The 11,166-nt window shown below is 33.1% G+C and overlaps 1 protein-coding gene across 1 annotated transcript in view; it reads left to right on the top strand.

Annotated features, from left to right (window-relative positions):
* Positions 1-11,166, top strand: part of Nachralpha4 (nicotinic acetylcholine receptor alpha4) — a 387,449-nt gene continuing 376,283 nt past the window's right edge. Inside the window, exon 1 of the mRNA XM_076314742.1 lies at positions 1-73. The gene's annotated coding sequence lies outside the window, so the exon portion shown is untranslated. The remainder of the gene's footprint in view (positions 74-11,166) is intronic.

Here is an 11,166-nt window from a genome sequence, read left to right as displayed (position 1 = left end):
GCAGTGCGTACGGGTGTGCAGCGGTTTCGGAAGTTGCTTCGAGACCGGCGTGGCCTGGAGCGCGCGAGGTTAGGTCAGTGTCAACTTGTCAACTGTCGCGGCATCGATGTACATTTCAAGTTTTCGGTGAATTTCCATTGCGCTGGTCGTCGATCGTGTTTTGTTTACTCGAGCGACGCACAGTCATGCTTTACTCCGCAGGATTTCTAAACGCATCGAATAATCGAGAGCGTTGTGTGCATTTAATTTCTAGCTGTCTTCGATCGACAGTTACGTACAAAGAGATGTTTAAGTAGTGCTGCTGCAGTTTCACATTAAATAGGGGGTGTCGTTCCGTCTGTTGACAATTACATTTAAGGACGAAGAAAGGCGTCGCGTTCGACCCGTTGAATAGAAAACACTGAAAATTCGTTACTCCCTGTAAGGAAAGGAGGGTTTTTAAACGGTCGGTTATCCGTCGCTAAGTCCACCGACTACTATTTTCCATTTAACTTCGCGGAGTTGGTTCCTCCAACGGGCGGAAAACACTGAATCGCGAAGCGCGCCACAAACCGATGTGCCGTGACGGTAGTCACGTTAAATTGGCGTGTAAATTGCGGGAAGTGTCCACGTAAAAGAAGATGCGGTTCGAAATTCCAGCGTATCGCGAAGACGTTACTGGCACTTTAATGATTCAATGTTGGTGTGCCGCGATGAACGAAGACGTCGCGCGATTCTCGGAAAGAGGGTCACCTTACCCGAGGTCTGCGATTATCCGAAATAAAATATCGTTGACCCAGTTAGCAACGTAAAAGTAATTAGACATTCGCGGCTGTGTAGACTGGCAGGGACCGTAGGTGAGAGCGGAGTGTTGATCGATCCTTCGTCGTTGCCGAGCGCATGTACGCGATCCATCGTAAATTCACGTTTCCACTTGTGTATCGGTGCGTGCGGTGACATCGGCTTGAAATACGACACGCGGGCCACCCATCGGCAAGTTACGATGCCTGGAAGAGGAGCAAATTTAGTCTCATACGGGTAATTCAAATCCCCAGCCAGGTACGAGACGCGAACAAATAGTCGGACTCTCTCGCTAACGACATTCGTATTCGTTACTCTGCATGGTCGTTTGCCACTCTTTTTTCACGACAGTGGACCAGAAACTTGTAATATTATTCATGGTACACTTTAGATTTTAATTACGGTGTTGTACCCTGCGTTCGGGCTCTCTTTTTTCTTTTTTCTTTTTTCTTTTTTTTTAATTGCGCAGGTATTGGTATTCCGTTTGAAGGGAGATTTGTTGACTTTTTGTGCAATAAATACCAACGTTATAACGAATACATTGTACAATACCGATCGATAGAAGTTTGTTATAATGTTTGCTTAACATTTTGTTGAATTTTCGAACGATTCAATTTCGAAAGCATTATCTCTTAACACCTTTCTTCTTCGTACCTTTTACCAACTTAATTTTCTCTTATTGGTGCTGATCGGTATTAGTTTTTCACCTTTTGTAAACAAGTAGAACTTTTACATTGCTCGATTTAAATAGAAAACAGTGTAAACGTGAAACAGATTATCAAATGTTGTGTATTTATCGTTTCAAAAATGTTGTTTCTAGTCATTTGCGATTATATTCGAAAAACGTTGATTACGAATAAAAGTAATCCATATTAGACAGATGCAATAGACGAAAAAATCTTTCGTGTGCTAAAAACGATGCGTACATGGAACCTAACGAACTTGTTAAATTAAATAATTAACGACATTGACAAATCTTTTGCATACATGTTTGTTTTTAAAATATTTCGATCGATTAATTGGCCACATAGTATCGGCCGAATTTTGTTGAGTAATAAACGTACTCGGTAATGTTGGACCAATAATAATAATAATTCTGCGCCAAACATCATCAATTAATTGAACACGATTATTACTCGATACATTAGTAATTAGACCTTCGAACATTTATGACAAAAGAGCGAACTAAGATGGATTCGTCCATCGTTCATTGGGACTGTTGTTTCTTTTCTTTCTTTATTCAATATGATCGTAATAACATACCTTTTTTAATTATGGTTCTAAATGATTTTTGCGAACTCACTGTTCCTTAAATCAATCGTGTTGTTATTTACAATATCGAAAGGGATTATTCACGATTATTTTTAACTTTACACTGTCTCTACCATTCGTCATTTACCATTTGTTTGTTTCTATATAAACTGTATCGTCTATTGACATATTCGTAATATTCTCGGTCGAGGAACATCTTTTGCGGTACTTGATGGTAGTATTGTAAAACACGAATGAAAACCTATCTCGGAAATTTTATTACGAACTCGATATGTTTCCTATGAACTCGACCAATCAACAAACAACTAGTGGGGTGCTTGCAGAGGTCGCAAATATTTACGACGTATATGTTACTCGATCGAGATGGTAAAGTCGTCTGTTTACGCGGATACCAGTGCACAGTGCAATTTGTGACTCGAAAACGTACGAGTTTCCAGCTTAATATCAAAGTGGGGAAATCCATTGAGATAATCCTAATCCCAACACCGATGAGTGGTTCACCTAGACTGATCAGACAACCTGCATAACGATCGTTGAAAATCGGATTAAATGCTGTCAGATATAGGCTTGAATTTACATCCAGCGGTTATCTCGTTGAGTTGCAGCGTACTTTCCTCTAATGGCCTTCCGCGAGATACGCGAATCAATCAGTCGTTTGCCGATTCGCAATGCAGCGCTCGGAAATGATGGCTACAGCACTTCGTTGTCCTTTAATAGCGACGCTTGCACTCGCGTTTGCTTCTATTCCTGATAAATTAAGCATGCTTTCCATCTCAGTTCTGACCGTGATCCGAACTTTTGTGGAAATTGCTTTCGACGTTGGTATCCATTGCCGAAACACGGTAGAGCGTACGGTACTCGTTAATATACATAAATACATATGTATACGTGTGTGTGTGTGTGTGTAGCTGCAGTCTCTTCAGGAACCAATTATTTTGCTTCGAAATCGTCAAAAATTTAAAGCAATGTGCGTTATATTATCAGGAAATTCAACTACGAATATTTATTTACAATTTGTCTAAATACTGGGTGGGCCGACTTGAACCGACCGATGTGAAATGCATATAACTTTTATAATTTTAATCTTTCATTGGAATCTTTCTTTTCACACGAAAGTGTAATTTGTTACATTTCTTTTTAAATTCGTATGATCCGAAAAAAAAAGAAAAGAAAGATAACAAAATTAAACTCTACAAGAATTACAAATTTCTAAAAATAGTCAATCAAAGTTGGCCCATCCTGTATAACGTGCCAGTATTCTAGAAGAGGTTCGCCTCTGTATTTTCTGATTTTTGGGAAACAGCTCCCATATGCGAATGCAGGAGTTGCATTCTCGTTTTGCAAGTGAATGGAAACATAATATATTAAATGTTCGAGTTTGTTGCATATTCAAATTGTTTATGTTCAGTTCGAATATAACTTTTCTTCGTGAAAAACTCTAATGTTTAGCACCGTGTTCTAGTTCAACGATTTCACTTAGCAGTGTGTTCATCACGAAGTTGATGAATTAATACTCGATATCAGTTTCTTTAAATTCGCAGTGTATTTGCCTATGATAACGCGTTATAATTTGCACGAATGCATTATTCGTATAATAAATTTTCACTCATGTACGTGTAAACCCCATCTGCGATTAGGAGATTGTTACTTCATTATATTATATCTTTTATTTACAACAGTTAATGCATCGGTTAACATACATTTCTTCGATTGTTCAAGTAAAAGTCAGTAAACAAATGATCGATATAATTGTGAATAGTGTCTATACCGGTATTAATTAGTATAGTTTACGGAACGTGGATATATTTTTGCAGCAAGTTCAAGACAAATGGATGTCTTGCAACTTAAAGTTACACGATATTATTAATACGCTTTTAATGTCACGGAAAATACGATTACAGCAACTCTCTTAATGTACATTAACGCGGAACCGATGTGCGATAAATTAAGTTATTTAAATTGAATTCCGGAGTGCGCTAGCGATCCAATTTTCATCTTCCGACGATAGATAGACGGAGACACGTTTTACCTTTTCTTTTGATCTCAGTCGTATGTTCTTTAATCCCTGTCGAGTCACACGATTATTTGAAAACTGATTTCGTTTACGTTACCGTGTATCATATTCGAGTAAGTTGTGTCGTAAAAATCTCGCACACCGTTTCGCGTGAAATACGGTTCCCTACTTTATTGATAGACACATTAGGCTGCACGAATTTAATTAAGTTTCACGATGCATGTCATTATCAAATTTCCATTCATTTCCAGTCGATTACGCCGCCACTATTTAATGTTTAGCGTTCGAAACCCCACTTGGTTACCCCTACCATAGCTATTTAGGTAATGATCTCCTTAACAGGGTGTCGTTCGCAAGAGTGACATATCTTTGCTTTTGCGCAGAGCTTGTGAGAATACGTTCGGATGTTGAGACCGTGCTTAGAGATAATCGGCGGACCTTAATTCAGGGCAGATAGGGTGATTTAAGTATTCGTACTAGACCCCATCGCTTTAAGTTTATTAACGCATTGCATATTAAACACGGTTCGGAGGGTAATAAGTGACTACATCTTTCATTATAAACACAAGGAACATGGTACATCGGTTTATAGATATATTTTACAGCGATGTTCTTTATATTATAAATGATGCATTGAACGTTTCACTCGGTATGTTTGGTAGTTTAAAAAAAAGAAAAACGATCGGACGATAAGTGGTATCTTAATAAATACGATACGATATCTTTTGCATCCAATTTTATATTTTAATCTTTTTTAATGTATCATCTGGCAAGAATTGTTAAAATGCCCCTGCTTTTCATCGGTTCCACTACTATAAGTTTTTTCCTTCGGATATTATAATGTTTTAACTTTAAATTCTGGAAAATACTTATCTTTATAATAGCCCTAATTTGTCATATTACGATATTATAAAATTGCACTATTACAATAGACATCGGGAATATCAGGTTTTAGTATACAGATATACAATAACAAAAAATGTATAGAACTCTTCGTTTAGATATTACAAATATTAAGAAACAAAGTTCTCTCTTGCTATATTATAATTACACGCGCGCGCACAATTTTATAATATTACAGAATTATTTTGTATGCTTGTGTATAATACTGGTGTTAGTACAATTTTATTGTACCGTAGAAGAGCAAGCAGACTGTTGATATTACAAGGATAAGTACTTTTTAGACTCAAAAAAATAAACTTTATAATTGAAGGCAGAAAAGTCAATTGTATTCTCTGTATAACATTTTTTTAAGTAGTAGTAGAACCAATGAAAACCACAGCTATCTCAACAATTCTTGCCAAGTTTTCTCACTTATCTTCTACAAGATTTAAGTACAGTTTATGTCGCAAAATATGCGAATAATATTTTTAGAGTAATATTGCCAACATTTTGCGTGAAAATGACATTATAGGTATATTTCCATTCGAAATGTTGTTTATTAGGTGTTATTTAGGATTTAATGTAAAAAAATGTGTCAGATTTACAAGTTCGTAATTTGAAACGTATATACATTCGTATTTTAAGATAAAACACAATAATTTGTTATTAACTATTTTCTGTAGTATGACAAAAAAACTTATCCTCATGCCTGCCACAATTGAGGTAGTTCTATTCGTCTTTAATCAGGGGTGAAAAATCTTTTAGCATGTGGGTCACTTTACGGATTCCTCGTTAGATCGAGGAATCGGCTATTTGATATATCGAAATGTACCTAAATAGAAATTACTCTCTCTTTAGGAACCCATAAATAGATCAATTTTGTAGTCTACATTTTTTTCTCTAACCATAGCACAATGAATCGATCGATAAGAGCGGTTGATTTTTCAGCATTGTGATCGGAAAATTACGACTTTTTAATTTCATTTAATTAAAATAAACACTCGAAACGTTTGAGAAGGTATAATTTATAAAACAATAGATACATCACCGACCAAATATGGCCTTCTGAAGGCAAAATAATGATTTTTTCACTCAATTTTTAACTGTTTGAATTCCACTTTCAACATATGTAACAAATATATTTATGGTGCCTACTCTTAATCGATTATTTTTTACATATAAAGAGACTTTGCTTGTATATGGAAAATTCATATAAATTGATTCGTTCAAATCTACGAATTATTCTTACATACTTTGCTATGTTGAGTGTTCATCTGTTAGATCTCCGAAAGCACTTTTTGTCTCTTAGATAGTCAACGTTGATTTCCATGAAACATTGTATTCGTAAATTTGAGTAAGATTCATCAGTGTCTTAATCATTCATCAGTGTCTTAATCATTCATCAGTGTTCTTGAAAAGAGTGCTATTTCTATTGTTACTTTCCTCCAATGCGGGTGTGTTAATACGTGAGTTTATTATATTTGTGAGTTCGTGAATTCTACGCTTAGGAAATCTAGCAAATCGAAGTTTTAGAGAAACGAGAGCGAAAATATGTGACCGAGCAATGGAAATACGTATTTTCGAGAATTGTAATAATAAAACAAATTCTGTTGTAAAATGTGTATATGATTTATGGAATTGAAAAGTTGATAAACAGATTCTCTGGTACAATATTCTGTTTGACCAACGTGATTGCAAGAAGAAAGAAAGAACAGTCTTGAATTGAAGAAAATGTGGTGTTACGTGTAAGTAGAATGTGGACGTCTGACCCAATACGCTGACAAAGAAGGTCTTTTCCTCTATAGAATACTATTTGAAGATTTTATGACATTACAGTGTAGTGAAATTATTTATATGATTCTCAGGAATTTGTTAGAAGGCATGGTTTCAAATTTACATTCTAATGTTAAAGTTCAGTGTCTATTGATTTATTCTTGTGTGTTCTTGTTTATCAGGTGGGTTAAAAGTGATGTAAAAAAATATAATAATTGAAGTCTTACATTAATTTCGTAGTTTTTATGCATGATACGATTATATTGTAAGCTTCAAATTTTATAAAGAGTATTTCATTAAAAGAAATAAACGAACGTTAGAAAAAACAAACGAACGGTAAAACGTGGAACGATAAAACGTGCAAAATAAGTAAAAATGTTAAAATATTTATATTTGTATTATGTATATGTACGAACGTTGTAGTCCATTATGTCCCTTTCTAATATATGAGATTAAACCATCTTGTGAATTATAAGAAGAAATAAAATTAATCGAACTCAAATATCGGTATGTAAATGTTATTACATTCGTATTCATTAATAGTAAGCAAGTGGACATATGGTACATTTTATACAATATTGCCTTTTGTATATTAGTGAAATTCATAATGAATAATTTATACACTAATAAATGAATGGTATGTATGCTTTGTACTGTAAAGAATTGAAAAAATCTGTTCTAAAAGAAATAGGGGCCCTATTAATCAGAATTCTCCCTTTTGTAGCACATACGATTAAGCAGAGTCTACAATGTCATTTAATGACTACTCTTGAATCAATATTCCTTCTTAATATACAGTTACTAAGCCAAGTATAAGTAAATACAGTCTTTTTGATTTGCAATATTGTGAAAGATAATTTTTACTGTTATAAATAAGAATAAGACAGTTACCTTCTCAAGACTTTTATAAGTAGAAATAAGAACGCATATACAGTATTGCTTGAGTTGTCACAAAGTTATCCTCAGTACTTCTTAGAACTACTTGTACCGTGTTAATTGTATCTTACTCAATTTCACTCCTCCTTACTCTCGTTCCTGATTAGTATAAAAGCGAACGAGCTGGAACGATAACACCGATTAAACTTTATCTATTTGTCTAAGAAGTTGTCACATCACGATTCTGAGATTGCAACACTTTCTCAGGCAATTTTGTGTTTGTCTTTTAATAGTTAGCATATTGTTAATCAAGTGCATGTACAACCAATATTCTTTTAAAGTTATTTTTGTCGATAACAAAAGGTTGTAAAAAAAATGTCATTCAACATTTCCAATTTCTTTTTATACAAAGGTTATATTACGATTGCTGAGACATACTTTATATACCACTTACCTTATTTCATAGAAAATTATACAAACATATTATTCTGATTATTACAATTGTTTACTTTTTTTTACATTATTTGCAGTACGTAGCGTGGTATATTTAATTCATTTATTAATACTAGAATTAATTAAAATAACCATAATGAACATTTATGGTCTAAAATTTTATACACAAAAATTTTCTTTTTTTTAGAGAGGTTTACTTTTTAAACAATGTTGAAAAACTATCTTACGATCTATCTCTTGGATTAAATTTGTATAACTCATAAATGGATTTATGGTACGTGTTTGCATTAAGCTATCGGAAGTCACCCATATCGGTCAAAAATAATGTTTACATATAGAAATATTGTTTCATTGTATCGCATTGTATTATGCGGTGTCCATGCATTAGCATGACTGCAGTGCTATTTGAGAGAATAGGTATTCAAGCATACTTCGATACATTCCACGAATAGGTCACTGGTAGGTTTACCATAACAGACTAATCTGGAATCATGACAATTCAAATAATTGGAGTAATTCTGACTGAATTATTTGCCAAGTTAAAATTACGAATTACTCACATCCCTATCCAGTTAATAACATCCCTAATATGGAAAACTACTATACATTTGTGAAACTAATATATGAAATAGTTTCTCTAAATACGGAATATTAAATAAGAAATTGAGAAAAGTTATTACATATATTTAGTAGTTTTAGACATCATTTTCCTGCTTTCATTTGCTCATCTGCTTTGTATGTGATTCTTTGCCTTTGTATATATTATTTATATATTCTTATGATTTATGAGAAGTATGTAAGATCATGTAAACTGTATTTTTGTTTCTTATGTCCTCAAAATTTCTGCAACTTTGTTTATCTAACAAATGGGTATAGAGCAAATAATAGTTTTTTCTTGGGCATATTATTAGGATTGACATAATTTAACGTATGGTCAATATTATAATAGTACCCTCTGATAAATTACTACTTTTTGTTTCACAGTATTTTTTTCCAAAGTTTATTCACTGTTGACACAATTGATCTTTGACATTATTTGAGCACACGTTGATTTCAATTACTACAATAATATATGCGTAGTAATAACTTTTATTACAGTTTTCTATGTCAAATAGTATAAAATTGGACATCGAATTTACCAATTTCTTCAGAGTGAGACTATTTAGCGATTATGTCAAAAAAAAGCAATTTTTTGTATAACATGCATCTATACATTCTATGAAATCAGGAAATAATAACTACTTAATCGTCTTATGAGAAAAAAGTTTTTATAAACACGTGTAAAGGTCATTTGCTGTGAAATCGAACTAAGTGGAGCATTATTTCGGATTTTTCTCAAATTTGAATGTTTTATAGCTTGTGAAGGTACATTTCGGAGATATTTTTAAAATATTGAGAATTGTGGATTTTACAGCTGTTTGAAGAATAGTGCTTCACTCTTTCAAAAGATTTCAACTGTTGAATTAGAAATCGAACGATAATGAGTTTTTGGAAACTTATACCAAAGATCACAGAATACCACATAAAAATTGTTTCAGCTTAAAAAAATAATTTTGATCTTTTCATTGAAATTATGATTCTGTTTGTTCTACTTTATTAGCAATTTAAAAAATATTGTTAGTTTAAAATCGATTAAATAAAAATTATTTAAAGATAATACAATTCCATCCGTTTTATCATAGTATAGTATCAAGGACCGTGTGGTTACACTGACGTTTACAAACTTTGAAATGTTCTAATAAGTACAATTCACTTAATTAGTGCATTGCGTCCTCGTCCACTTCAAATTTCTGAAGTAATTATTTAGATAATTTAATAAGCATAGTATGTCACCACAAGAAGGATGCATAAACATTTTTTAAGAAGATTCAAAAAATGTTCTTGAATGAAAATAAACGGTTACTTAAAAAATTCCTTTCGTTTTAAGTCGCTGGTAGATTCCTTGGTAAAGCTTGTTCAGTAATCCTTGTCATAGATGCACTTTGTGCTTGCGGCAATTAACTCTTAATTCGGAGCCATTTGCTTAATGAAATCGGCGAGAAATAGGTTTAAACTCTCAGCCACATAGTTGTACTTTCTCAAGGTTGCGGATCTTATAATCTGAATAAAATTCATTCTGTTGGAAAAAAATATTTATTGTAATAAGTAGAATTAATAAATATCTGTATATTATGGGTTATTTTTAAGAAAGTTTGTGGAAATTCTAACAAAACTGAGAACAACTAGTACCCCTTTCGCTGAGTATACGGCTGCTATTAATGGTAACAAATGACAGTTTTTGGTACTTTTCCTTGAAGTAAAATCGTTACTGAACACGTATGCTTGGGCTTTACAAATAACTAGAAGTGTCCGTATATACACGCGCACGTTAATGCACATATATACAATCTCTCCTCCCGAATAATACAGAAGGTACGTTTTATGGTGCAGAAAACCGCATTATACGACTCTGTATTATTCGAAAATCTACTGTATGCGTATATACTTTTAGTTACTGTAAAGCCAAAGTATACATGTTCTGTAATACGCAATGTTACATTTCACGGAAGAATATCTGCAGCAGTAATTTTCATCTAAAAGTTATTGTTTTGCTCCAGGTATCCAAGATATCTGGTTACCCGTTACTCAATCTCACGAGTCTGACGAGATAACCAAAATGATGAGACAGTTGAGAATCTCGACCAAACCGCCGATTTGGTATAATTCATAATGGTAGCTAATAATCGATAGCTAATATTAGTAAAATGAACCTCGGGAATATTATGTATACCCTATGATTATACTCAAATACATATTTTTTATTTTTTATTAATAATTAGTTTAGTTTTTTATTTATGATTTATATGATACTGACTTTACCAGTATTTTTAGTGTATATTCCATTAGTTGTGTATATAACGCAATTAACTAATTAATATATGTGTTTATAATCATTTAAAAATTAATTTTTTATTATAACGACTAACTGTGAAAGCTAGATCTGGAAATATGTTACTCACTCTTTCCGAAACTAAAGGAAATGTAATTTGTGATGTATGTAAGATTACATTGTCTTATTAGTGTTGAGTCCGTGTTTTATGATATCGGCGAGATTGCTCAGATCGCGAATAATGAAA

This window comes from Ptiloglossa arizonensis, chromosome 6, assembly GCF_051014685.1.
Source record: "Ptiloglossa arizonensis isolate GNS036 chromosome 6, iyPtiAriz1_principal, whole genome shotgun sequence".
In the NCBI taxonomy this organism is placed as follows: Eukaryota; Metazoa; Arthropoda; class Insecta; order Hymenoptera; family Colletidae; genus Ptiloglossa; species Ptiloglossa arizonensis.
Note: the sequence above shows the minus strand (reverse complement) of the source record. Positions and strands in the feature narration are given on the sequence as shown.